At 41.4% G+C, this 26,936-nt stretch overlaps 1 long non-coding RNA gene across 1 annotated transcript in view; it reads right to left on the bottom strand.

The window, feature by feature from the left end:
* LOC126471635 (uncharacterized) overlaps window positions 1-12,781 on the bottom strand; it is a 264,531-nt gene extending 251,750 nt beyond the window's left edge. The window contains exon 1 of the long non-coding RNA XR_007586360.1: window positions 12,726-12,781. This is a non-coding gene — a long non-coding RNA (uncharacterized LOC126471635). The remainder of the gene's footprint in view (window positions 1-12,725) is intronic.
* Between the last annotated feature and the right edge of the window lie 14,155 nt (window positions 12,782-26,936).

Raw genomic sequence — 26,936 nt, 5'->3', positions numbered from 1 at the left:
CCTGGTGTGTCCGCTGTGCCGTGCGTGTGATCATTGCTTGTACAGCCCTCTCGCAGTGTCCGGAGCAAGTATGGTGGGTCTGACACACCGGTGTCAATGTGTTCTTTTTTCCATTTCCAGGAGTGTATTAGGGAAGTGAATGACATCTTCAGTTTCAAAAGACAGTTAACGACATATTTATTGAAACAACAATAATGACTACAATTCTCCCCATACTCGTCGTTACCCCTTTACATTTATTTCGTATATCCGAATCTCATGATTATTATTATTATTGTTATTATTATTGTTATTAGTGACAGCAGCAGCAGTAGAACAAGTGCTGCCAGAATTACCATTATCAGCCTTTAGTGACTACTATTTATTAACATTGTCTCTACAGTCACTTAAATCATTTTATTACTACTTATCATATTGAAATAATTATTATTTCTTATTTAGCAATGATGTAATAATGGTTTTCTATGCGTGAATCCTTGGACCGATATAAGGGAGGGCCTGAAGATCCAGACCTGATAAGGTTAAATAAACAAATAGATAAACAAAAACAAATAAGATTATGCTAATAAATAGACTGTGAGATTATGGAAGAAAAAGAAGATTATAAGAGATACCTATCGGAGGTACACGGTGAAACGGATGAATTAGTAATAGATAAACAAACGTAGGAAGTGATTGTGTTAAAGGACTAAGTGATAAGGTATCCGCATATTCAAAGAAGGAGAAAATTAGTAAAAACCATAATAATTCTGGAGATGAAGACGAACGTAGTTTATGTAATCTTGTACAAGGCATACTGCCTAACTTATATTATAGTGTTAAAGTGGTGAAAGCTGATAATCAGCGATTTATGTTAGAAATGAGAGCTAGTTGTAATGAGCTAAAATCTAAGGTTCGTAAATTAGGAGGAAAAGCAGATTCATTACTTAGTGAACTGAGGTTTGATGTTGTGAAACTCGATACTAAATAAAAAGAACTGAGAACTGATATAAAAGATGAATTTTTAAAATGTAAAGATGGCGTGAGATATGAGGGTGGTCTCACGAGAGAGATGGTGAAAGCGGAAGTTAATCTCTTGATAGAAAATAGTCAGTAGGCCAGACAAGGAGTGGAAAGGGACTGTCAGCTTAGTAATGAGGAGATAGCTGTCAATCCAATATTAGTACCTAAGCCGGTAGACAATTTAGGTAATAAGAGTAAATCACACAGTTTTAATAATAGTACAGCTGTAGGGATTGGTCGTGTATCTGAGTAACACATGCAACTGAACCGATCAATATGTTCCATAACTACGGAAAATAAAACACTACAAAAATTCATCTAACTACAGTAGTAGGAAACCTGAAGCAAGATGTTACGGTTATTTTATGATGACAATTAATGAAGATGCTATAAGATGTATACATTTGCACGAAACTAAGCTACGTGGCAGCATATTATTAGAGACACAAGAAAGAGAAAAGTTTTGAACAGAATTGTAATTAATAGACTTTTAGTTGAGAAACAGCAATGAGTAATGATGAACTAGAATTACGTGAGCTGCTTGCATATGATCCCGCGGGAAATATACTCACTGCAGTATTTTTAAAGTTGTTTGATGGAGCATTCTCCAAGGGCTGGTCTAACATTAAGGCGATTAGAGCTTCTGTTGCTTATTTCAGAGAGGAAGCGTCAGACTGAGGTTCTAAATACCAGAACAAATTGAAGGCATTGTGTCATTTCTAGTTAGCCATTAGGAAAGGATTTTTATGTCCGACTGAGTAGACTAGAGTATACCATGATCGGAAATCTACAAATGGAAAATAAGTCTGCTGATGAAGATTTAAGCCTTGAGCATGCCCCCTCCTTCCCAACCCCCAGATTGCTCGACATGGGTCACATCAAACATTTATGGGACATAATCGAGAGGACAGTTCATGCACGAAATCCTGCACCGGCAACACTTTCGCAATTATGGACGGCTATAGACGCAGCATGGGTCAACATTTCGAAAGAGGACTTCCAGCGACTTATTGAGTCCGGGCTACGTCGAGTTGCTGCACTACACCTGGCAGAAGGAAGTCCGACACGATATTAAGAGGTATCCCATCACTTTTGTCACCTCACTGTATGTGGAAAGGGCGATGTTTGTTAGAGATCTATGCTTCATAATGCCAGGCATACTTGATGATGAATAGCAAGAAGTGTACTGTTTAGTGTAAGTGTTGGAAATATAGCTTTAAGCTGTCTCTATTGCACCGATCCTGGAGGTGGATGTGCTACTACATGAGTGACGGCATCACTAAGCATTGCGAATGTGAGGTGCCTCATATTAAACAGCAACAGCGCGGGCAGAATGTCTAATTATTCCCAAAGTGGACTAGTAAATGTCATACCCTTGTATTTCCCTACATTTATTTAATTTCATGTGTTGCCTGATTGGAGAGAGTCTTATTACTTACGTGTTCTTTATTGTTTACAGAAAGGATCAAGTTATAAAGGATTTCATGAGTGTGATTTCTGTCGTGTTGTAGGGTATGTAGCTATTTTGTCTGCTGCTACAGAAAATGTAAAATCTCTGCTTTTGCAATGGAGCGTAAGTTTACCGTTAAATATATCCCTAGCAGGCTCAAAAATTTTGCCGTGTGGTAAATCACACATTCATTAAGATGGGGTTGAACATTTGCAAGACCAAACTGCCTTTTGCCTTGAAAATGGCAGGATGTGCTCCTGTCGAAATATCGGCGGTTGTCGATGACTTTTCACGTCTGCATTCCTGCATTTAAAATGTTAAATCGCTGGATGGCAATTTTTACTGAAATAGATAGTATATATATATATATATATATATATATATATATATATATATATATATATATATATATATATATATTCAAATTGAAATAAATACTGTTCATGAAGATTGACATGTCTTTGTGGAATTTATGTGATTACATGTACAAGTTTAGTTTTATTTTTTTATTTAGTTATAGTTAAGGAAGGGACATACACTGATGTGCCAAACGTAAGCACGAAAGTAACTTCACATTATGTGTTACTGACAAGTAACATACCTTGACGAAACTTGGATCATATATAGAAAGAACTACTACCGTACATTACAGAAGATAATTGAAAGGAAAATGCAATGAGACGAGCAGTAATGACACTTTTATTGAAATAAAATAATTACTCTTAAGACACTGCGATCTTTGTTGGTCCCCTGGCATCGCCAAGGGCGAAGCATGCTTATTTATAGGATGTGTGATCACCAAGGCAGCAATGTATGCTCGGCAACGTGCTCACATGCTGGCCACAAGATTCCTAAGGAGTTCTTCTGGAAGGTCGTTTCATTCCTCCACCAATGGGACTGACAACTGCTGGATGGTTGTTGGTGCATGTTGACGAGCTGCAGTATATTTCCCCAAAGCATACCCCACTTGCCCGATGGGATTTTATTTGCGGAAATGGGCAGCCCACAATAGCCTAGTATCCTCTTGTTCAAAGAGCTCCTCCACGTTAGCTGTTAGACACTTTGCGTCTTTTCAAGAGTGAGTGCAGTCTCGACTTCATTTTCGTGGATGGGAGCGTGCGACCGCATGAAACAGCACAGGTGGAAGAGCTCTCGGAGAAGAGTGTATTCTGCGAATGGACTGGCCTGATGCCCGTCCCAACGACTAAAATCCCATCGAGCATGTGTGGAATGCGGAGGGGCGAAGCACTGCGGAACGTTCACATGCACCAACGATCATCCATCAGTTGTCATCTACGCTGGTGGAGAAATGGAATACCCTATCACAAGAACTGCTGACAGACCTCGGGGCCAGCATGGGAACACCTTGCTAAGCAAGTACTGCCGAGAGCGGTGGTCGCACACCCTGTTAAGAATCATGTCCCGCCTTTTTAAATTCCCAGTATCCATTACCAATCGCGGAGAGTGTAATTATTGTCTTGTAATAAGAGTATCATTTTTGTTCGTGGAATTGCGTACTGCTTTCAGTTACCTTCCACACCCATACCGTATTAGTTCTTTCTGTGCATAGTCCTAATGTCATAGAGCTATTTTACTTGCCAGTGACACATCAGTCGGACGTTCCTTAGATCCTTAAGTTTTACACTCCAATGTATAGTTAATAGAGTTTAAATATTACGGAGTTACGTAGATTAAGAAACAATGTGGACGTCAACTGCTAGTCAGCTGCAGCAATAATGTCGTGATTATTTTATCTCTGGCCTGACATGAGCTCGTATAGCCGGCCGGGGTGGCCAAACGGTTCTAGGCGCTACAGTCTGGAACCGCGCGACCGCTACGGTCGCAGGTTCGAATCCTGCCTCGGGCATGTATGTGTGTGATGTCCTTAGGTTAGTTAGGTTTAAGCCGTTCTACGTTCTAGGGGACTGATGACCTCAGAAGTTAAGTCCCATAGTGCTCAGAGCCATTTGAACCATTTTTTTGAGCTCACATAAACATCAGTTAACAACATTCTATCAGTTATTAACATACAACGGCTTAATAAATTGGACAGCTGTATTAGCAGACTTGTTAGTAAAACTAAATTCGAGTTATGCCTACAACGACGGACCAATAGATTATTAAAAATTATTTAGTAAAAGTAATAAAGATTATTTTTAAATGAAAGAATGGTCGTAACTTGGTGTGCATAATTAGACTGTTTTATCAACTGATATCTTGAGGTCGTAAGAGTAATCACATTTTAGCTTGAATAAATATGTGGGATGGTGTCCTCGTTTTTACAGTCATTGCAGGAAGGCAAACAATCATGAATATGATCACGTCATGTAACCAGCCTATAATGTTATGTGAGGTTTGAAAATTTTTTCCCTGTAACTAAGGCATAACGCAATCATGTAGAAAGCAATCATTAACTAAATATGTCAGTACTGACACCGTACAATGACGAGTAAATGAACCGATGTTTTTAATATGAGATGTTACACATGGTGGCTCCGTGATCATGTTACAGGCAATCAGGAATGATGGAGAAGGGTAAATGTATCAATTTGAGATAAGCACCGTTGTCCAGAAGCGACAGACTCTAAGCGAAAATTGTTCTGATGCATCTGACAGTGAAATACATGTTCTTGCTAAGGCAATAGGATAGACAAGTTTCACAGGTGGTAGTATGACCAAGATACGAAAAAGTCTATAGTCCAATTAAAATTATTTGATGGTTGACACTTCACGCTTTGCAGCTGGTTTCTTCCAATACGAGCTCTGAAAGTGACAACCGAAACGTTCGCCGTTGCCACACACACACGCACAACGATGCTAACAAAATACATACATTTCCTACACAGCACTAACCTAACACTACTGGATCCTTCAGCACAAGACACGATTCAGTGTCATTTATACAGTTATTATAATCATAGAAATCGGCATACACTAGATAATCTTCACACAACATTAAGTGAAACCGAATTTTTAAAGGCTGTCAATTAATCGTTGCGTCTGGGACACCAGTATCAAAAGTACAAGGGGTGTCTGCACGGTGATGGCTTAGTGTAGTGGTTAGCTTGTGATCTGACGTACAGAAAAGCGTAGGTTCGAATCTCGTCAAAGACCGCGAAATTTTTGATTTTTATAAATTTAATAGTAACACTTCGATTATCATTTTTATTCAGTCAATTGTTTTAAATTCTCTTTTTTGTTTGTAATACTTTGTCACGTCATTTTCATCGTCGTATTGACTTTTTTATTTGCTGTTATTTTTCTTCCTGTCGCTCTTTTTACGTATGGAATCAGCTTGTGTCGCCTATAATCTGAAACCAAGTGTCAACCAGGACTGGTCATCTGTTGGTAACGCGGCATCTCCTGTGGCCAGTGTGAGGATAATTTCGGGTAACCAATGGCAGCTAGAAATTACACATAAGTTTTACCGTTAAGACTGAAATTTTGCTGCGGAAGACGGCTGTACAAACAAACATATTATGAATTTTTTTTGTCTTGGGCTTGCTCGTAGAGGTTAGCCTTAAACGATCATGGTTTTAGTTCTGCCGCATATAGTTGCGCCGTTTCTTCGGATTCATTGCACATCACAAGGTCATTTGCTGCAGTTCAGTCCTTGGTCACTTAAAATCAACTGTCGACAGAGCACCACCCATTTCCGCCATATCTCGAGAGCACATGAAGCAACACTGTAGCGGCAAGTGACAGATGTCAACTATAACACAATTTTAATCGGACTATAGTAAACGTGGGCTCTAAATTGCATGACTTGAGAGCTAAGAGCACTTGTTCAGTAGAAGAAATGTGTTTTACAGTACCGAAGATGAAAAAGTGCTTACAGCTCTTACAGGTATTCATTTTAAAGCTCGTACCCACTTCACATTTTTTCACTCGTTTTGGCCCATACTCTCTCTTCCAAAACATGGAACCCAAAGAGCTTGCAGCAAAAGGTCTGTGTTTCATATTATCGAAGATGAACAAGTACTGATAGCTTTCATGGTACACATTTTAGAGTCCACTTTTACCAGACATTTTTTTCTTGTTTTGACCCATACTACCACTTCTGAAAGCTGCCTATCCTACAGTGTTAATAACTTCAGTACTGGTACGTGTATTCCACTGTCTGCGGCATCAGAGTAGATGACAACTTTTATATCAGGCTTGTAACAACTAGTAACCATTGCGAATTATCATGGGATTTATTTAAACCCCTTTAGTTGGCGCTGTACCTGGACCAGGTGCTAGAATGTTTGCACGTTCTCGAATGTGAGAAAGCGAACTGTCTTAGTAACACAGGCTGTAACATAACTGACTGCATTCTAAAATCCAGTCAGTTATATTATTAATAATGGTCGCATACCTCTATCGAAAGTTGCAGACCGATATACGTAAAACCGGCTATAATATTTACCTCTCGACAGGCAGGCCGCCACAAGAGCAATTTTTTCTTACGACATGTGTAAGATTACAAGTGTTTCCCTAAAGGTAAAAATAACAGTAAGAGAATGTAGCGCACAGCGTTTCCCGTGACAAGACCTGGAAAAGTCACAACACTTGGTAATCATTATAATCTTACCAAAAAATCGATAAGTAAAAGGGGCAGGGTAACTTATCTCTTGAAGGATGTACACAGTCTTAGGCGCATGATTGCGACTATAAGGATGTATATTAATGACAGTTTGGACCAACGTACTGTCACTGACTTATGTACGATAAGAATATGCCACACTGCAAGATCATTACTGTGTCCAAACGTACCAAACAAAATGAATAAGTTTATGGAGGTGACAAAGCGCATCTCCTAGAAATAAATCAACTGCGAGTCCCCTAGACCGTAATCCTACCGTATATTTGGGATAGCCTCTGTGAAAGCCTGTCTGGTTCTGCGAACTTTTTCATGATTGGAAAACTGTACCTCGGAAATAATGTGTCACAAAAATTAATCAACATGGTTGAGGTGAAGTACTCACCATACGGCATCATGACTACCTACAACTTCGAAGAACAGTTTCTGATGGAACACTAAGCGCGAGTGAATGGTAGAGCAAGGGAATAAGGCCAAAAAAATACGCGCAAACCAGATACCGGATGGAATATAGAACGATGATGCTCATTATTCTATAATCCAGCATCTGAATGCCATCGCAGATAGTCATGCATTCTTTGCATGTATAGCGGAGAACGATGCATGAAAAAAATAAATAATATAAAAAAACGATCAATGTCCTACATTTTTCATCGTGCTATATAATACATTTTCTTGACATGATATGAAATTTCGGATTCCTGACAGAAAATCGCAGATACAATAAGTAATTAATTTGTAAACGATTTTTCATTCAATCAGATTTTTAGCGGCACTAAATGTTCACATGCATAGTGGCAACTCCTATGTTCCTGGTCCACTCAGAGGAAATTAAGAGCCTCTTAGCTAACTGTTGTGCTCAGGATGAGCAACAGAACTTCGATCGCAGTTACTTAACATATTAAAAGGCATAGGAGTCCAAGTCATTTAGAAAGAGTGTTTAGATAATACCGAACATTATAGTGCTAATTGTGTTAATATCCATAGTTTTTCTTTTAACCAAGCGCGGATTACGTGAGTAACATTATCTAACAGTAATCTGCCATTGTCTCTTCAGCGACCCGTGAAAAATGACGAAATTTTTGCTCTAGTTTATTGAAGTTGAGGATTAGGATCCTCGTTGTTGTTTATGAAGTCAGAACGAAGAGTAAGTAGCACAGTGCTAGCATATCATCCTATTCGTTGCAAAATATCGTGATCTGTTAACAAAATTAATCCGGAACAAGTGGTTAACGATAAGTAATTCTTTGCCTTAATGTGTAGTGCTGGCGGCTTCTAGATTTATAAGGTGACATTAAAAATTATTCTAACACCTTGTTCCCCCACTCCCACCCCTCCCCCCCACTCCCCTATGGTGTCAGAGTAGATAACCTCCATACCCTTAGAGTGAGTACGTGAAATGGCTCTGAGGTAGGCATTGAACCTATATTGACTCTGAGCATTTAAATGCTCGCTTGGCCATCTACATTTAGGTTTCCGGCGTCTCTCTAAACCACTCGAGTAAAGTGTTCGCATTGTTTCTTAAATAAGACCTCAATCTCTTTCGTCCCACATTTCTGTTTACTTCGATCTTGCGCATTACTCGTAATTACATCCAATCATGTTGGACTTTAAACAATAATCTTCCATGTGCTCGGATATGTACCGTTATAGGTTCATTGAATATCTTTTGCAAAAACGTAGTCGGTACCGTATCTACGTCCGTTTCTTCTTAATGCAACAGAACAGAAGTTATTGTACAAGTAGTAAACAACTGCTCAATAGAAAATGGAAGGTTTATTAAAACCCCTTTACCATGGTTTCGACGTTTATGAAAACATCTTCTTCAGCAGGAAATACTGACAACAGCATTACATGTTGTGGCAGAGGTACTTTAAAATACAGTCGAAAGGTTGTAGTCGCTAGGCTACACTCAAGCTCAGGGGATGAACAACTCAGCTACAACATCAACTGTAACATGTGAGTTCAAGTTGATTTTTGAGGTATAATGTATTCAAAACTAAATAATTTAGTTAAGGGTTAGTTACAAATTTCTTATTAAACAACGGTGGGAAGATGTGACATGTAAAATATTTTTTCAGTGTGCTCAACGATGCCAAAGACGTTTTATGAAATGTGATAGCAACGACTTAAAAATAACAAAAAAATTGTAGTTCACTTAACTAGCGGTGACTAGTACCTTTTCAAAGCAATTATGCATGACTGCTGATTTGAATGCCAATTCTGCATACCTTTCTATGTAAAAAGCAAACATTTTCAAGTTAAATCCATATGTTATCATCAGTAACACATGATACGTTTACAGTTCAGTAACTATGGTGTATGTACACTTTCCAATAAAAAATAGAATCATTGTAGTTACATTAATGATTATTGAATCTGACATGCTGCGCAGGGTAGCCGAGCGGTCTAGGGCGTCTTGTCACGATTCGCGCGGCTTCCCCCGTCGGAGGTTCGAGTCCTCCGTCGGGCATGGTGGTGTGTGTCGTCCTTAGCGTAAGAGAGTTTAAGTTAGATTAAGTAGTGTGGAAGCTTAGGGACCGGTGACTTAAACAGTTTGGTCCCATAAGATCTTACCACAAATTTGCAATCTGTCATGTTACTGACAACTTTTCCATCGGTATGTTATGAGCAGTCAGTCCACAATTTGTGCGTTGTAGTAGTTCTGTACCGGTACTGAATGAGATACGTTTGACTGTTACGCAACAAAGTTAGCGTAAACCTCTTCGAACAACACCGCATTCTACGTTCTCCTCATTTATGAACATTGTTTTGATAGGGATAAATGCTAACTTTAGTGAAGGTTCTTAACAGATTAAATATGGTATTCGTGAGAATGGTATCTATTTCTGGAGGACCTAAAATCACGTCTTCGTCTACCCATCCTCGTCTAGGTTTGCCTGTACAGCCACGGTCGATTCTTACTTCATCGTTGCCTATGACTTTATGGTCTCTGGTGACCTATTCACTAACAGGACGTTAAAATACTACGTTGCCTCTCTTCTTCTCACAGACTGAGACTGTAACACCAATACTCATAACAGTGCATTTGGAAAATGAAATGTTTTAATTTCCTCTAGGGAGATATTCTGGTTCATCAGGTTGAAATTTACTTTTTGTTTATGCGCGAGTACCGTAAAATGAAAAACTGAATTTTACAAAAGTTCATAAGCATTGAGCGTTGTCCAGCCTGTAACCAGCTAATAGCATCGTAGCAACAAAAATTGGTCAAATGGCTCTGTGCACTATGGGACTCAACTGCTGAGGTTATCAGTCCCCTAGAACTTAGAACACTTAAACCTAACTAACCTAAGGACAGCACACACATCCATGCCCGGGGCAGGATTCGAGCCTGCGACCGTAGCGGTCGCGCGGTTCCAGACTGTAGCGCCTAGAACCGCTCGGCCACTCCGGCCGGCATCATAGCAACAACATACAGCAATGGCTACTTCCTCATATTTCAGTAGATACTACCATGTGAAAAGTACTATTTACTTAACTGATGAGACCTTTCACATATTTTAGTTTTTCTTCATTTGTAAGTGAATCTTGTACACCTAAATATTTTCTACTGACTCCTTGGATTATAATCAGGAGAAAAGTAACGAACACCATTGTTAAGGGACGAGACTTAACTACAAAAATTTAATTTTTATCGCTCCCATTAATGCTTATATTGCCCTCGAACTTAAGTTCGCAGATATGACTAAATTTACATAAAATTTGTGAAATAAGCTTGCTGGATTCCGGTACGGTCATGTAAACACTACAGAAATTGCAATTTCAAGTTATGTGTAACTGTAATTCGCTTTTTAACGGCCACTGTACAGTTACGATTATTAATTTTTTCACTAGATGTCATGTAATCAAGTATTTTCTCCCCAATTTGTGTAATATTATAAAAGGGAATCACTGTAATAAAATCGGAATCAACGCTTAGGGCAAATGACATCTCTGATTATGAGGAAATTTAATCGGAACCGTGAAGGCAGTCGGACCATGTGATCATCAGTTTATGGATAATCATACATATTTGTTTGCCTATTATTTGTCAAGTGATACGTTTGCCATTTATACGCACGGACATATTAAATGGGAGAAAATGACTCTCTTACAATGTGTGCAGTTAGAAATAATTGTTCAAGAAATTGGAAGTGAATCTCTTGACATGAAAAGAAGTTGACATCGGCGTTTCACCAACTCGTGTAACAGTAAAAATAGACTGCTTAACAATGCTGTAAATTTGCTTCTTTTTGCTTCTTTTTAGTTACCTACTTGGTTATTAACTGAGTTGAGTTAATCGTAAATTGATACAGATTCATATGTATTTGACAGAGAAGTGTATGGTAGAGAATGGGATAAATTTAATTTTGTAAGATAAACCAAAGATAGTGGTTCACACAAATACAACTATGCAACAAACGACATAACTTCGTTCTTTGATGAGCTATCAGTACATGCATGATTTTTCCGTAGTCAAGTAATTTAAATTTGATGGGTAAGATTTGGAAAACTCTGAGACAGACATATGTGGGCATCCTAAAAGCGCTTATGGTCTGTATCCAACCATAGCTACACTGGGTTGGTCAGATGCCCATTAGAAACATATTTCACGTATATAAAACTGGAAAATATTTAGAATGAAAAGTCTAACGGTAACGTTAGCATCGCTTGCTCATTGCACTGACTATAGCAGTAGCTATTCGCCAGGCAGTCTACAACGAAGGCGAGTCTTGCCTATATTGCACTTGGCGCTAAATTCGTACCATTAGCGTATTCCATTAACCCCAACACGGCATCAGAGGCAACCGGGGCTAGACTATTCTACAGAGTAGGCTACCCGGTGAGCTTTTGCAGCACTCCATACAGATTATCAATCCACAAGAGTGCAAATGTATTTCGATTTGGTTAGTCAGCACCAGCAGAGGCCAAGGATGTTTTGCTGTAAACTTCATATGATAATAAACAAGTATTATGCTATTTTCTCACTGAGAAATACTCTTTTACGTGATAAGAACTCAGGAAAGAAACTCAATGGTATGAGTATGTTTTATTATTTGTAGAAGCGTTGGATTATAGTGGTTCTAATGTTGAGACAAAATATGTTGTAACACTGAATGTGATTCTACGATTATATTTAGAAGTGTTACACATGTATGCTGGTTTGTTAACCAGTCCTGTTCCGAGTGCACATTTCATAACAGTAGTTAACGAGGAGTACAGTATTACAAATTGAAACGCATATTACTGTAAGACGTACCCTTCGGTACTTAAATTTTCATAAAAAAGTCGTATACTTACGTAGTCTTGAAAAATTTCCACCGTAACTGCTCTGACATTTAACCACGGTATGACTTGTTTGATTCTAATATCTTAATGTGCAAAAATCTTGAATTACGTTCCGGGAGAAAAGCGCTAAGCAGTAAGAGAGGAAGTCTGGTTGGTATCATACTTTGTTCTCATTCGTGAGAGTTTACTTCTTATTTAATTGAAAAGCTCATTCCCCTGATGTGATAGCTGTTTGTCATTGGTTCTGACTACAGCACAATTTCCGATCTCTTTAGTTACACTATTATGTCTAGTTTGAACTTTAGAACATGGTGCGAAGTGGCGTGATGTTTCAGTTACGTTCAGTCACCATTCGCAGAGCCCAGAATGGCTGGCGGTAAGGCGTCCGAGCGGCGCACTCACCTCAAGGCGGAGCGTGGCGGCGCCGTGTTGCTCGCTGCTGTGCTGTCTGTTGCGTGGGTGGTACGGTACGGCTCGTAGCCACCCACTCTCCGCGCATGCGCAGTTCTGTCACCCTTCCCTTCCCTTCCCCGACCCCTACCACTGCGTCGCCACACGTCTACTCATTACTGGATACCATCAAGCCTTGAATCCCCACCGCGGAGTTAACATGCTATTGTTTAACCCAACACGTCCGCAAAAGTACTTAGGGCGCTTGCCGTCATCGTTTGTAGTTCTGGGAATTATGTATGCGTTAGGGCAAACATACTGAAATTTCGCTGCAACTACCAGAGCTTCATAAACTTTTCTCGACTCAAAAGTAACACAATTACGAATTTTTCTTAAATCCGGTTACTCGGTTAACATCACATGAATTACTCACGAAAAACTAGCCGTAAACTGCAGACGTTCTAAAATTTTGTGCCACATGTAAACCATCCGCAGGATAACTGTTGCTAAAAGCATATCCCTTTCAACGCATGGTTTGTGACATTCATAAGAGCGAAGTGCGCTTGACGTTTCAAGCGACGTGAATTGTGTCCACAACACGTGCCACGTTCGTAGAACGTGAGTTATTAAATCTCTCTCTCATGGAAATACAATGAAGAGCCAAGGAAACTCGTATAGGCATGCGTATTGAAATACAGATATATGTAAATAGGCAGAATACAGCGCTGCGGTCGGCAACTCTTGTATAAGACAACAAGTGTCTGGCGCTGTTGACAGGTCAGTTACTGCTGCTACACCGGCAGGTTATCAAGATTTAAGTTAGTCTGAACGTAGTGTTGTAGTCGGTAGCGATGAAGTGGGGATTTTTCCGTACTACCACCACTTCACTGATGTACTGTGAATATCAGGAATGCGGTAAAACATCAAATCTCCGACATCGCTGCGACCGGGAAAAGATCCTGCATGAACAGGACCAACGACGAGTGAAGAGAAACGATCAGTGTGACAAAAGCGCAAGCCTTCCGGAAATTGCTGCAGATTTCTACAACTGTCAGTGTGCGAACCATTCAACGAAACGTCATCGATATGGGCTTTCGCAGCCGAAGGTCCACTCGTGTACCCTTGATGACTGCACGACACAAAGCTTTACGCATCGCCTGGGACCGTCAACACCGACATTGAACTGTTGATGACTCGAAACATGTTGCCTGGTAGGACGAGTCTCGTTTCAAATTATATCGAGCGGATGGACATGTGCGGGTGTGGAGACAACCTTATGAATCGATGGACCCTGCATGTCAGCAGGAGACTGTTCAAGCTGGTGGAGGTTCTGTAATGGTATGAGGTGTGTGCAGTTGGAGTGATATGGGACCAGTGATATGTTTAGATACGACTGTGACAGATAACACGTACGTAAGCATCCTGTCTGGTCGCCTGCATCCATATATGTCCGCCGGCCGGGGTGGCAGAGCGGTTCTAGGCGCTACATTCTGGAACCGCGCGACCGCTACGGTCGCAGGTTCGAATCCTGCCTCGGTCATGGATGTGTGTGGTGTCCTTAGGTTAGTTAGGCTTAAGTAGTTCTAAGTTCTAGGAGACTGATGACCTCAGAAGTTAAGTCCCATTGTGCTCAGAGCCATTTGAACCATTCATGTCCATTGTGCATTACCAGGAACTTGGGCAATTGCAGCAGGACAATGCGACTCCTCACACGTCCAGAATTACTACAGAGTGGCTCCAGTTACACTCTTTTGATTTTAAACACTTCCGCTGGGCACCAGACTCCCGAAACATGAACTTTATTGTGTATATCAGGGATGCCTTGCAACGTGCTGTTCAGAAGAGATCTCCAACCCCTCGTGATCTTACGGATTTATGGTCAGCCCTGCAGGATTCATGGTGTCAATTTTCTCCAGCACTACTTCAGACATTAGTCGAGTCCATGCCACGTCGTCGCGCGTCACTTCTGCGTGCTCGCGGGGACCCTACACGATATTAGGCAGGTGTACCAGTTTCTTTGGCTCTTCAATGTACGTTGTTTTCACACACCTTCACACCCATTCTCTTCACGCGTAGGCTCTTGTCTTGAAACCATTGTGTATAGATTCGAACAGTGTCTCTTCCATTGCACACCACCTCATTGTAACACACGGTCATATGAGTGAGCTGAAACAATTAACAGTCCATGAAGGGCCCAGAGCTTCACATCTGAGTAACAACTGGCCAGCCACACTAAAAGCTTAAAAGCAGATAAACTGCCAACTCGACTGTAGAATGTTTTAATCTCCTGAGATACACCGTTGTGCCAGCATTATCTCGCTTGTTGCTACGTTTCGCCAGAACCCAAACTGATCTTCTGCTAGGCTGTTTCCCATTCTTCTACAAGTAATTAATGTCAGAATTTGCAGTCATGATTTATTAAACTCAAATTTCGGTAATATTCACACCTGTGAGCTTCTGTTTTCTTTTGTATTGCAATTATTGTGCCCATTTTGAAGTCCGATGGTGTTTCGCCTGTATCATACATGTTGCACAACAGGTGTAATAGTAGTGTCATGGCTGGCTGTCCGAAGGGTGTCAGTAGTTTTTAGGAAATATTGTCTACTCCAGGGGCGTTGTTTCGACTTAGGTCCTCCAGCGCTTCACTAAATTCTACTAGCAGTATCGTATCCTCCATTTAATCTTCATCTACTTCCTCTTCACTTTCTATAATATTGCCTTCAATTAAATAGCTCCTCTGTATATTCCTTACCCTTTTCAGCTTTTACTTGTTTGCTTAGTTCTCGTTTCCCATGTAAGCACTTCATATTCATACAGCTGCTTCTCTTTTCTCCACTGGTCACTTTGACATTCCTGTCGATGGTATCTATCATTCGCCTAGTTACATATGCTTACAAAGCCTTGCATTTGTACCCTAGCCATTCCAACTTAGCCATTTTGTACTTCCTGAGAATCTCATTTTAAGATATCTGTATTCCCTTTTGCCTGCTTCATTTTTATTGCTCTGTGACGGGGCATTAAACATTAATATTCCTTGCTCCTTCTTCATTTGAATTTAAGTAATGAAAGGGAAAAATATGAAAATATCTTGTGACATCAAAGTATTTCTAATAGTCCTAGCCGTTTTACTAGACTGATCCTCTGTCTTCGCTATTTCATCTCTCTTAGATACCCATTCATCTTCTCCTGTATTCCATTCCGTTTTTGTCAATCGCTACCTAATGATCCCTTTAAAACTCTTAACAGCCTCAGGTTCTTTTAATTGATCCACGTCTCACATCCTTAATTTCCTACCTTTTCCCAATTTTTTCAGTTTTAATCTACGATCCATAACCAATACATTATGGACAGAGTCCACATCGGCTCTGGAAATGTCTTACAGTTTAAAATCTGATCCCGAAAACTGTTGTCGGACCATTATATAATGAATATGATAATGAATTGAAATGTTGCAATGTCTCTAGGTCACTTACACGTTTATAATGTTCTTTCATGACTCTTAAACCAAGTGTTAGCGATGAGTAAATTATGTTGTGTGAAGTCAGCTTCCTCTTCGATTCCTTCACCCCTCCTCGCTCCACCTCCCCCCCCCCCTCCTCCCCTCGCCTCCATATTCACCTTCGCTTCCATTTCCTGCTGTCAAATTCCAGTTCTTCAGCATAACTATAACACGCAACTTCCGGAATTCAGGGAGGCGAGTCTGCCCCGGATCGAATCCACTTCGCTGATTAACGACGATGGCTGTTGAGCTGGCTAGCCTCGATGTGGTGTCTAAGGCTATTTCCCTCAACCAACTATGTAAATACTGTGTTGGTATACTCATCTTGCCTAGGAAACAAGCTACGCAAACATTTCAGAATCTTTCTCACACTTGAACATGAGGTTTAGTCTAGACGCAGACAGTTGGTGTACACAGATTCCGTCCTGGCCGGGGGGAAGGGGGGGGGGAGCGAGGAAATTGGGCCACTGCCTCTATCTCTGGTAAAGCCCTTATAACAATGCCGAACCCGCAGAGGAATGGGAAAATGTAAGGAAGGAGGAAGATCACATATCAGTTTTCTGTCCTTCGACTATCCAAATAATTTCTTTTATCTCATCCTTTATTCTCTTGATCTTTCCACGATATGCAGTGCTAGTTAGCATATAAGCTAATACTACTGTTTTGGGTGTTGATGTCATGCCTGTGTTTGCTACGACTCACTGTATTGTTCATGGTGGTTTACCCGCATACCTAGTTTCTTATTCATTATTGGACCTACTCCTGCATTAGCCTTATTTGAATTTAAATCTTAGAAGCTTGTGCTTGTAAACAAGCCAAGTGGATTCTATCGCGGGATCCTTAACTGATATGCAAGTTAGGGGACAGAATCACAATGTTACGCAAATCATACCCATTTGGCTTTATATTGAATCTGAACGAGATGTGTTACGCAATCTTATAATGGCCCTGATATAAATCTTAAGTAGAGTGGCTAGCCTCTCACATAATTTATTTATAAAATGGTGATGGGAAAGGATTCTGGTGAGAGTGACCGATTAACAGGTAAATACCGTCCTATAAATTTAGAATTACATTTGTTTTCTTTAACTGGAACACAAAATTGATCAAGAATTAGTACAATAAACAATCACATACGTAAACAGTCATGTAAACAGACATATAAACAGTCCTCACTTGATAGAGATGTTGGCAAGAACCTAGTACAGATGACACTGCAAATAATCTAGAGTGCTTCTCTACCGCGAGAAGAGGGAGCAAAGAGAACAGGTGAATGTATAATATAGATAAACAAATGGGTAATGTGATGCAGTACCCCAATACACGTAAGGAGGTAGAGTGGTTCTAAGTTCCCACCGCCGAGAAACCTCTATTCGAATTTTGGGCTGCTGAAAAGCCAACTGAAACCATACAGGCCAGAGCCGGCAACCAACTCTCTTTCCATTCTGCCCCGCGGTGCTGAGAGCGACCCCTCCCCTTGTGCAAGAACTCGGCCAGTCGTCGCCGATAAACTAGGCTTTCGCTAATTATGGCCTTCGTCTAGCCTCCCATTACCGTACTCCGTCAACCAGGGCGCCAATACCATTCCTTCCCGCCAATTCCCAACTGTGGCTGCAAATGTGTGTTGATGTAACAGTCGAGCAGCCTATCACAACCTCCCCCAGAATTTTGCTCAAGAATCTTCCTGGTGATGGGCGCCAACGGAATACGATAAATGGGATGCTACTTGTAGCGCTGTTCTGTCGACCATGTTCCAGAAACGTCCCAGACAGTAGCATACCCATGACACCCAGCTAGCGTGTACTAGCCCAAAACATGAGGCTGCCCCCAGCCACTGCAAAAATATCTAATGCCCGTCGGTGTGACCTGTGAGACCCAACATCAAAAGAGAAAACTACAAACCAGGGGTCTGGACTATGTCCACAAATCCCAGTGACCGGATGACACTCCATCTCTTCACACTCAAAAAGTTTCCTACCCATCTTCTACGCCAAAATAACAGAATACGATATACATGCATGCTGTTCTCTATCCTCTATCTTGTGAATGCCGATACAGATGATCCATTTACCCATTTTGCATGGTATTAATTTTCACGTATGCAAATTCAGATTTTGGAAACGCTGGTTTAATGGCCCTTAATAAGTGTATGAAGAGACCAGAGGACCTGTCATCTTGCGTACCCACCAGACCAGAAATCATTTTCACCCTGCCACTGACTACAAATTAACCCCAGTTCACCCATTTCTGATCTACTTGCCCGGTTAAGGAATCTAACATTTCATGTTCCGACCTGCAGAACGAAAATTTTTCTTTTCATGAGGACATAACGGTGATCAGAATGGGAGATTGTTTACCTCCAGAATATTTTACAAACGAGGATACCATCATTTAACTATTCAGTACAGCTGCACGCCCATGGGAAACATAGCGTCTGTGGCTTCCCCTTGCTTCGGCCATTTGCAGTACCAGCACAGAAAGGTCATGTGAGGTTATGATGCCAGATAAGTCAGTCATCCTTACTGTTGCCCTTGCCACTACTGTAAAGGATGATGCCCCTCTTCAGGAATCACATGTTTGTCTGACGTCTCCGCAGATACTCCTCCATTGTGGCTGTAACTACTGTACGGATATCTGTATCTTTGAGGCACGCAAGCCACCCACCTCGGCAAGGTGCATGATTCATTTCTGTTCGCCGGCCGCGGTGGTCTAGCGGTTCTAGGCGCGCAGTCCGGAACTGCGCGACTGCTACGGTCGCAGGTTCGAATCCTGCCTCGGGCATGGATGTGTGTGATGTCCTTAGGTTAGTTAGGTTTAAGTAGTTCTAAATGCTAGGGGACTGATGACCACAGATGTTAAGTCCCATAGTGCTCAGAGCCATTTGAACCATTTCTGTTCAGAGCAGATATGAGCTACACCATAGGCATAACGTTTCTTGAGCTTGCAGACTATCAGTGATACAGTTTCCAAGAGTTATAAGACTCCATTAATAGTTATGTATATCTAGCAGCACATTAATTGGCCAGCGGACACCACGGCCACAGTTAATGTAATGTACAAATGGTTCAAATGGCTCTGAGCACTATGGGACTTACCTGCTATGGTCATCATTCCCCTAGAACTTAGAACTACTTAAACTTAACTAACCTATGGACATCACACACTATGTAGGCCCTAATGTACAGCACTTACGCAGTTGAAATGCAACACTTCAGTTGTACGGTGAATGCCGAAGAGACCATGAAGAGGAAAGATTGCTTGAAATACTGCGCGAAAATCACCCAGTCAGAATTGTTGACCTGTACCAGGAAAATACTTACCTACGGCACGTATACGCTGCTACTGTGGAAAGATATGCTGCTAATAATGTTGTTTCTATAACTAAGTGGGCAACTTCGAAACGTTCTGCAAATTCGGTTTCAATTTCAGTTCATTTTTTTCTTTTTTTTATTAAACGAGACATTCTTCTGACGTCACTAAGCAGCGTCTGTGATGGTCTCTGATATATTACATGAAACATACTCATCGTGTTCGAAAATGTGGGCTCAGTTTTCAGCGATAGAGCGAACGGTGGAATTAGTACAAATCGAAGAACATCGCTTCTGGAGAAAGATATGAAAAATTATCAGTAACTTAAACACTCAATGGCAACAATGTTGTCTTTGTGGAATGGCTCCGATAGATACAAGGAATAATAATAGTAGTATTATACTAATCATGAAAGAATTACATCACGGTCAAGCAGTAGGTAGACCTGATATCTCAGGTTTTCTTGGTTTTACTGATTAATGGTGTAATACTTTGGATATTCAGCCATTAAAGACGGTAGGCGACTGGCAAAAGACGGAATTCAGATTTCATAACAACAGCAGAACTAATAAGTAGAATCTTCCCGAATTTCTTTCAGACCATTTACCGCATAATTACAGAAAAGTGAATAAGAATTATTCAACTGATTATTACTGAAGCTTTTCCATGCCTGGAAAACTGCTATAGCACATGTCTAATAAGACACTGCTAACATGAACATTCTTTCATTTATTTAATGGTCGTTAAGATAGGCAGAAAGTGACATGAAATATAAGAGCACTTGTAATGTTAGCGTGGAGCCAACTCTGTGTCACATTTCAAGTCTGAATCATTATGATGGACATGGATTTGACAGGAGACTACCAGTTGAACTAAGCAGAAGAGTTTTGCTCCGCACCAGGAAATCAATTAGGCGATAACACAGTTGCCGAACATTTCCAGTGCTGATGCTAAATTTCACCTCACTATTGGCAGAAAGTACATGTTCCCGCAGCGAGTCTCCTTCGTGAGTGGAGCCGCATGTTCAGCGCTGCTAAGCGCAACCCACGCTGTCCAGGTTGGCGTCGAGGACCAGGAGCACTGAAATGGAGAAGGATACGCCGTTGAGTCTATTCCCGTTCATCAGCAGAAGAGTTTTGCTCCGAACCAGGAAATCAATTAGGCGATAACACAGTTGCCGAACATTTCCAGTGCTGATGCTAAATTTCACCTCACTATTGGCAGAAAGTACATGTTTCCGCTGCGAGTCTCCTTCGTGGCTGGAATTTGTGTTCAGATTCAAGCAGGACTAAAGTGGAGAAGGATACGCCATCGAGTTAAATTCCCGTTCTGTTATTACGACAGGAAACAAAAGCTTGGCTGGGGTCTGCGTCCGGTTTGAAGCAGCACTGATGTGGAGAACGGCAGGCCATTGAGTCTAATTCCCATTCTATCATTAGAGGCAAAAGCTTGGCTAGAATTTGTGTTCACATCTCCTCACGGCAACCAACACCGAACATTTTGAAGAGGGGTATTAATAAACTGAACTAGAAGCGCAGTTTCTGTGCAGAGCACTGCGGTTCGCACCGTTTACTCCTAATTTAGTTCCAGATAATTTCACAACTAACGGTGGTTTTCACGTTATCATATAATTAATCTAAAATTATTAAGTTTTAATTATTAGAGCAGGCTTCCTTCTTAAGCAGTGCTCTCTCTGTGTCTGAGCATAACTCGATGGGTAACCATAATGTTAATCCCAGACAATTTGAGCAATGAATAATTTCCTGTATACAAAGTATACAGCCAACCTGTTGTATGAGATTAACGCAAATACCGAAGGTTATCTTCTTCAGAAGGAAGTCTTCTTTAATGTTTTAAACATATTATATTTCTTTCCTTTACTGATATTGTTGTCAGCGGTACAATACTCCGCTCTTCAGCCAAGAGCATTCATAAAGATAAACCAAAGACGATAGTAAATAAAAATATGAGGACTTATTAGTTTGAAATTAAAAATATTAATGACAGACTGCTAAAAGGATAAACATATATACAATTTAAAGAAATATAGTTGCAATGATGTGATATTCTTTTACAAAAGAAAAACACTAGAACACTGGACTTTCAGTTAACATCTGAAGGACCTGCACTGGCCGAGATGTATTGTGGGAGGAAAGAATATGTTCCTTAGAAGTTTGGGCATGTGAGTAAACAGATAGGTGTCTGTTAGGTGTGGAAACTATGCAGATAATAGGTAGGAGGTGAAGCAGAGAGTGGGAATACATATGGTAGGAACGACAGAGAGTGAGGAAGAGTAATGGTGTGTGGGCAGGGTAACAGTACAAGAAGAAAGGCATAGGGGTGTTGCAGAGGGAAAAGTACAGAGGAATCCTGATGCGAAGTGGGATAGTTGGGGTAGTGTTAAAGTCGGTAGGAGGGATCAATATCGAGGTGGATCTCATTATCTGGAAGAGGGAACTGATTGAAGAAACACATTATTTTTTTCTTTGTTGTTATTTCATTCCCCTCACCTCATGTAGCTGGGAGGTGGGTGGGTGGAGAGGGGTAGGAATGGCAGCGGTACAGCTAAACAACTAACCATCTCTTCAGCCAGCAGAATTTAATACTAACATAGATGCTAAAACCAAAAAGAAAACAAGGAGGCACACGTACTATGAATTTAAAAATAATTGTAAAGTTGATATGAATGGGGGAAATATAAATAATAAAATGCTGTCTTTACGAATCATTTTAAGAACAGTGATTAAAATGTGTGCAGACAGCACAGATAAAAACACTTGAGAAATACTTGAGCATGAAAACAGTTGAGAAGGCACTGGAAAAATACTGAACGCGACAGAAGAGTCATTGACCATTAAAAAACGAGAAACGTGCACTTTCACTATAACTGGAAAAGTACCTGCCCTGGGATGGTGGATTGTAGAGGAAAAGAAGAGGGTATGGAGGGAAATAGGGGAGTTGTGATGAGGATGGTGAACTGGGAAGTGGTGGCGACAAAGACAGGGTGGCTGTGGGGGACACACAGAGAGGGACAACTGCTATTGGTAGCTGTAGACTGGAGAGTAAAAGCGATATGGAAGGGGAAAATGATGAGGCGTGGTAGGGGGAGAGGAGGAGGAGAGAGCTGTGGAGGGGGGGGGGGGTGGATAGGGTAGGATGGATTTGAAGTTGGTGATACAGCTCTATATTGGGCAGGGTTCTTGGTGCACGACAGGGAGGTGGTTGAAATTTCTTTGGGAGAGGATATGGAGGGTGTACAGGTTAAGCGCTGGTGAGATGTGCAGGTAGGGGTGCGGCAGCACACTAGGATAGGAAAGGAGAGGGGCCACAGTATGATTGTTGGAGCTGAATTTATGGGTGGTGTAGATTACTCAGAGGTGTTCAATGTGAATGAGGAGAGGTGCGAATTTGATGAGTTGGTGAAGGATTCTCGTAGGGGAATGTAAGCGGATGTGGAAAGGGAGGCTGAGAGCATGGCGTTCGTGGATGTGGAGGGACTTATAGAACTTAGGAGGGCAGAGTTCCATGCAACATTTGCATTCCAAAGGATGGGGCAGATCAGGGATATGTACCTGTGAAGGACAGTGGAGGGGCATACTCCTCATGTTCTGCCAGTTAGTAGTGTTAGTCTATTGCGGGTTTTCTGTGGAAGGGTTAGTAAGAGAGGTTTCCACTTTAGGTGTCGGTAGAACTTTAGTCCAAGGTATTTCAGGGTCTTAGTTTTCTGGATGGGACGTTCGTAAATGGTGAGGTAGAAGTCATGGGGACAGAAGGTGTGAGTTGTGCTTCCTATAATTATTGCCTGGGTTTTGGAAAAGTTTATCTTCAGGAGCCAAAGCTTACACAGAGAGGTAGGGCCTAATTCTTTTTCTGTATTGGATATCGATTGCCCCCATAGGGGTAATATGCCGGTCTGCAGCCTACAGAAAAGGTAAAAACATGATTATGACATATCATAACAATAAAAACAGGCGATAAAATGGTGACTGTTTAAAACTGGCACATGGGAAAAGTTGCGAAGAAAATATAAAAAGAAAAAATTAAACTGGCGCAACTGAAAAACACGGTGACAGTCTGGCTTCTGTTCGCAAGAGTTAATAAACACAGTTAGCGACAGTGTGGTGACTGTTCACAACACATAAAAAAGGGGTCACACAACACTGAACACTGACAGAAGCACTGCACTATAGAGTACGAAGGCACATGGGGGGGGGGGGGGAGACCGATGCAGATGAGGGGAAAAGGGGGGAGGAGAGGACCCAGGATAAAGGGGGGGGGGGCAGGGCAGACACGAGAAGGAGTGGGGAAGGCAGTGGAGGGAAAAGCTAAAGGACTCTGGAGAGAGAATGGAGTAAGAGAGACGGTCGGCAGGGAAAAAAAACAGGATGGAAGGGGGGGAGAGGGAGCCCAGGGAAATGACAGAGGAAGGGAGGGGGAGATGAGGATCAGAGTTGGTAGGAGGGATAAATAGAGGGAGAGAGGGCATCATCCGTGAGGGGGAGTTGATGGAAGCCACCTTCGGAAAGGAGATGAAGGATGTAGAGGTGGAGGGTAGGGGGGACATAACAGTGAAGGCGCGACAGCGGGCGGGGTTTGGAGAGGACAGGAGCAACCAGAGGATGAGGGGGATCAAGTCGGCAGGAGGTGTACAGGACGCGGATATGTTCAAGGAAAAGGAGGAGATGGCAGAGAGAAATCAGTTCATAGAGGATCCACATGGGGGATTGGTGCTATGCGGAGTGCATGGCTCAGGAGGATCTGGAGGGACATATAGAATTGGGGGGGAACGGATATCCAGGTGGGCAGGTGGGACTGGCATAGCAGAGGAGGGGATGAATCAAGGATTTGTAGGTGTGGAGGATGGTAGAAGGTTCAACGTCCATGGCTGGCCAGGGAGGAGTTTAAGGAGATGGAGGCAGTTGTGGGCTTTGGATCGGATAGAGAGGAGATGAGGGATCCAGGTGAGGTGATGGTCAAAGGTGAGTCCAAGATAGATGAGGGTAGTGGAGAGGCGGACAGCATGGGTGCAGATGGTAAGGGAAAAGTCAAGGGGCCGAAAGGAGCGAGTGGTACGACCTACGATGACTGCCCAGGTCTTGGAAGGATTGATCTAGAGGAGCCGCTGGTCATACCATGTGACAAGTAAAACCTTGTATAAAATAAACGTCTAAAATACTTAATACTTGACAACAATTAAAACGAGAACATGGAATAAAACTGGTATTTATATAAATTGTATTTCGTTAAAACTGTAAACATTCATCATGAGGTACGGAGCTCAAGTGAAACAGTAGAAAATATGGGGTAAAGTCCTCCATGGAAGGAGCTAAAATTGTTACAATATATCAGCTTGGTAAAAGAGCAGACACAAGACTGAATATGTGGCAACAAGCTACAGCACCAGGTAAACAAGTTATAGAGCGCGCCACTTGCCGGGAGCCAGTAACGTGATAATCGCTCAACTGTATGAAATACGCAACTGTCAGAGTAATACATGAGCGTGATACATATTTGGAAGTTTTAAATAAAGTGGTACAAAAACAGGATATATGAAAGATACAAAAGGAATAAAATAATTTTTATAAAAATGACTATGACAAGATGTAGCAAAAATGGGTAAAACGGTTAATTACAAATACATGCTGAGAATAAAGAACGTACTCCAGCAAGATTTTTATCAAGATGTTACAACACGCAAAAATGGGGGTGGGGAATGCTTTACACAAAAGCTCTTCACAGCAGAATGTGGACGACGATTCGAACCCGCTCCCGGCAATTGTGAGTTAGGATATCTGTGATTCCCCTAAATGGCTTTAGGTAAACGCCAGGATGGTTTCTTAGAAAGGGTACGGCTGACTTCCTTCCTCATCCATACCTAATCTGATGAAATCGATGACCTAACTGCTTGGTCCACCCCCCAAATCAAAGAATCAACCAACCAACCAGCAGAATGTAGTGCACAGTGCCGTTTGGCGTGCAATCAATAAGGAAGTACAGAGTCAATAAAGGAGAGGGAAAAACAACGGTTCCGAAATGGTAGCGACGAAAACACGAAAAAAACCATCACATAGTTTCGAGCAATGACCGAAAGTCGTGAAAGAACATTTGTTTCGTAACTCTAGTTGTTCGTTTAAGATTGAGACCATCGTTGGTGACCATACGTTTAAAGTCTCAAGTAACACCACCTCCTCCGTACTTCACAGTTGGCAATACACACGATGGGACGTAATGTTCTCCTCACATTCGCCAAACCCTAACACCTTAATCGGATTGCAAAGGATATAACGTGGTTCTTCACTCCGACTCACTTGTTTTCACACTTCGTCTGTCCAGTGGCGTCTCTCGTTACACCATAACTCCCTACGCACAGTCATTGAGCTAGCTGGACTTCTGAAGAGCCCTTCCGTTTAATTCGTGCAATTTTTTACAGTAATCCTCCACAGATCTTGATGGTCACGGTCTGTCAGTACACGAGGTTTGCCTGGTATTTGTTTATCTGTGGTTTTTACTTGCGTTTCAACTTCATAATCACATCACCAACAGTCGACATGGGCAGCTTTACTTGGTTTGAAATGTCCCTGATGAATTCGTTACTCAGGTGACATCTACGTTGGAATTTCCAGAGCTCTCCTGGCTGCGCCACTCTGCTGTTACTACTTCTCTACTGAGAACGCAATAATCCTCGCCTCTTTTTATACTGGCAGGCACCGCCCTTCGTGACAGCTAGTGATCAATTCTGTATTACACAGGTGTGTCGGGACACTTTTTATGAGGTATTGTAAAAGTCTAGGAAACCTAGGCTGAATACCTTATATACATGAATTTTCATTGATTTGTCTAGTGGTAAAAAGCGTTCAACGTGCACAACTACAAATTCGCTCATATAAAGAGTTACTATACTCACTTTTTAACATATAGATTGATACTGTGTGTTATGATGTAATTTGTCAGTTAGGTTTCTTTATACGTCTTTTCTCATTACAGCATATTTTAAAAGTTTTGTTATTATTCTCAGCCCCTCCTAAAAACTGACAAACACTGCACGTGTGTGCAATTTGCTTTGAGGTCCAAATTGTGCAACATTTTGCTGATTCATGACGTTTCCTGTAAGCACAGTTTCCAGTTAACTAACAGTGATAAATACGTAAGTCATTAGAAATTCTAAGAAAATTTTAAATCCCGAATGCAGATCATAAACCATTTAAAAACAGATTTAGATGGTCATATGGACAAACGTGTAGCGACAAAAGTGCTATGATTCCTTACAGGGTCAACTCAACCTAAATGGATCGTCATGCTGTAACAGATTTTCTGTACAACAGCGTTTAACGTTAGAATGTACCCGACACCCGATGGCCATATTCTGCCATGATGACTTGCGTATATCAAGGACACGGATAAAACGATGGAAATGA

The sequence above is a fragment of the Schistocerca serialis genome, chromosome 3, assembly GCF_023864345.2.
Source record: "Schistocerca serialis cubense isolate TAMUIC-IGC-003099 chromosome 3, iqSchSeri2.2, whole genome shotgun sequence".
Taxonomy (NCBI): domain Eukaryota; kingdom Metazoa; phylum Arthropoda; class Insecta; order Orthoptera; family Acrididae; genus Schistocerca; species Schistocerca serialis.
This window is presented reverse-complemented; position numbering and strand designations above follow the sequence as displayed.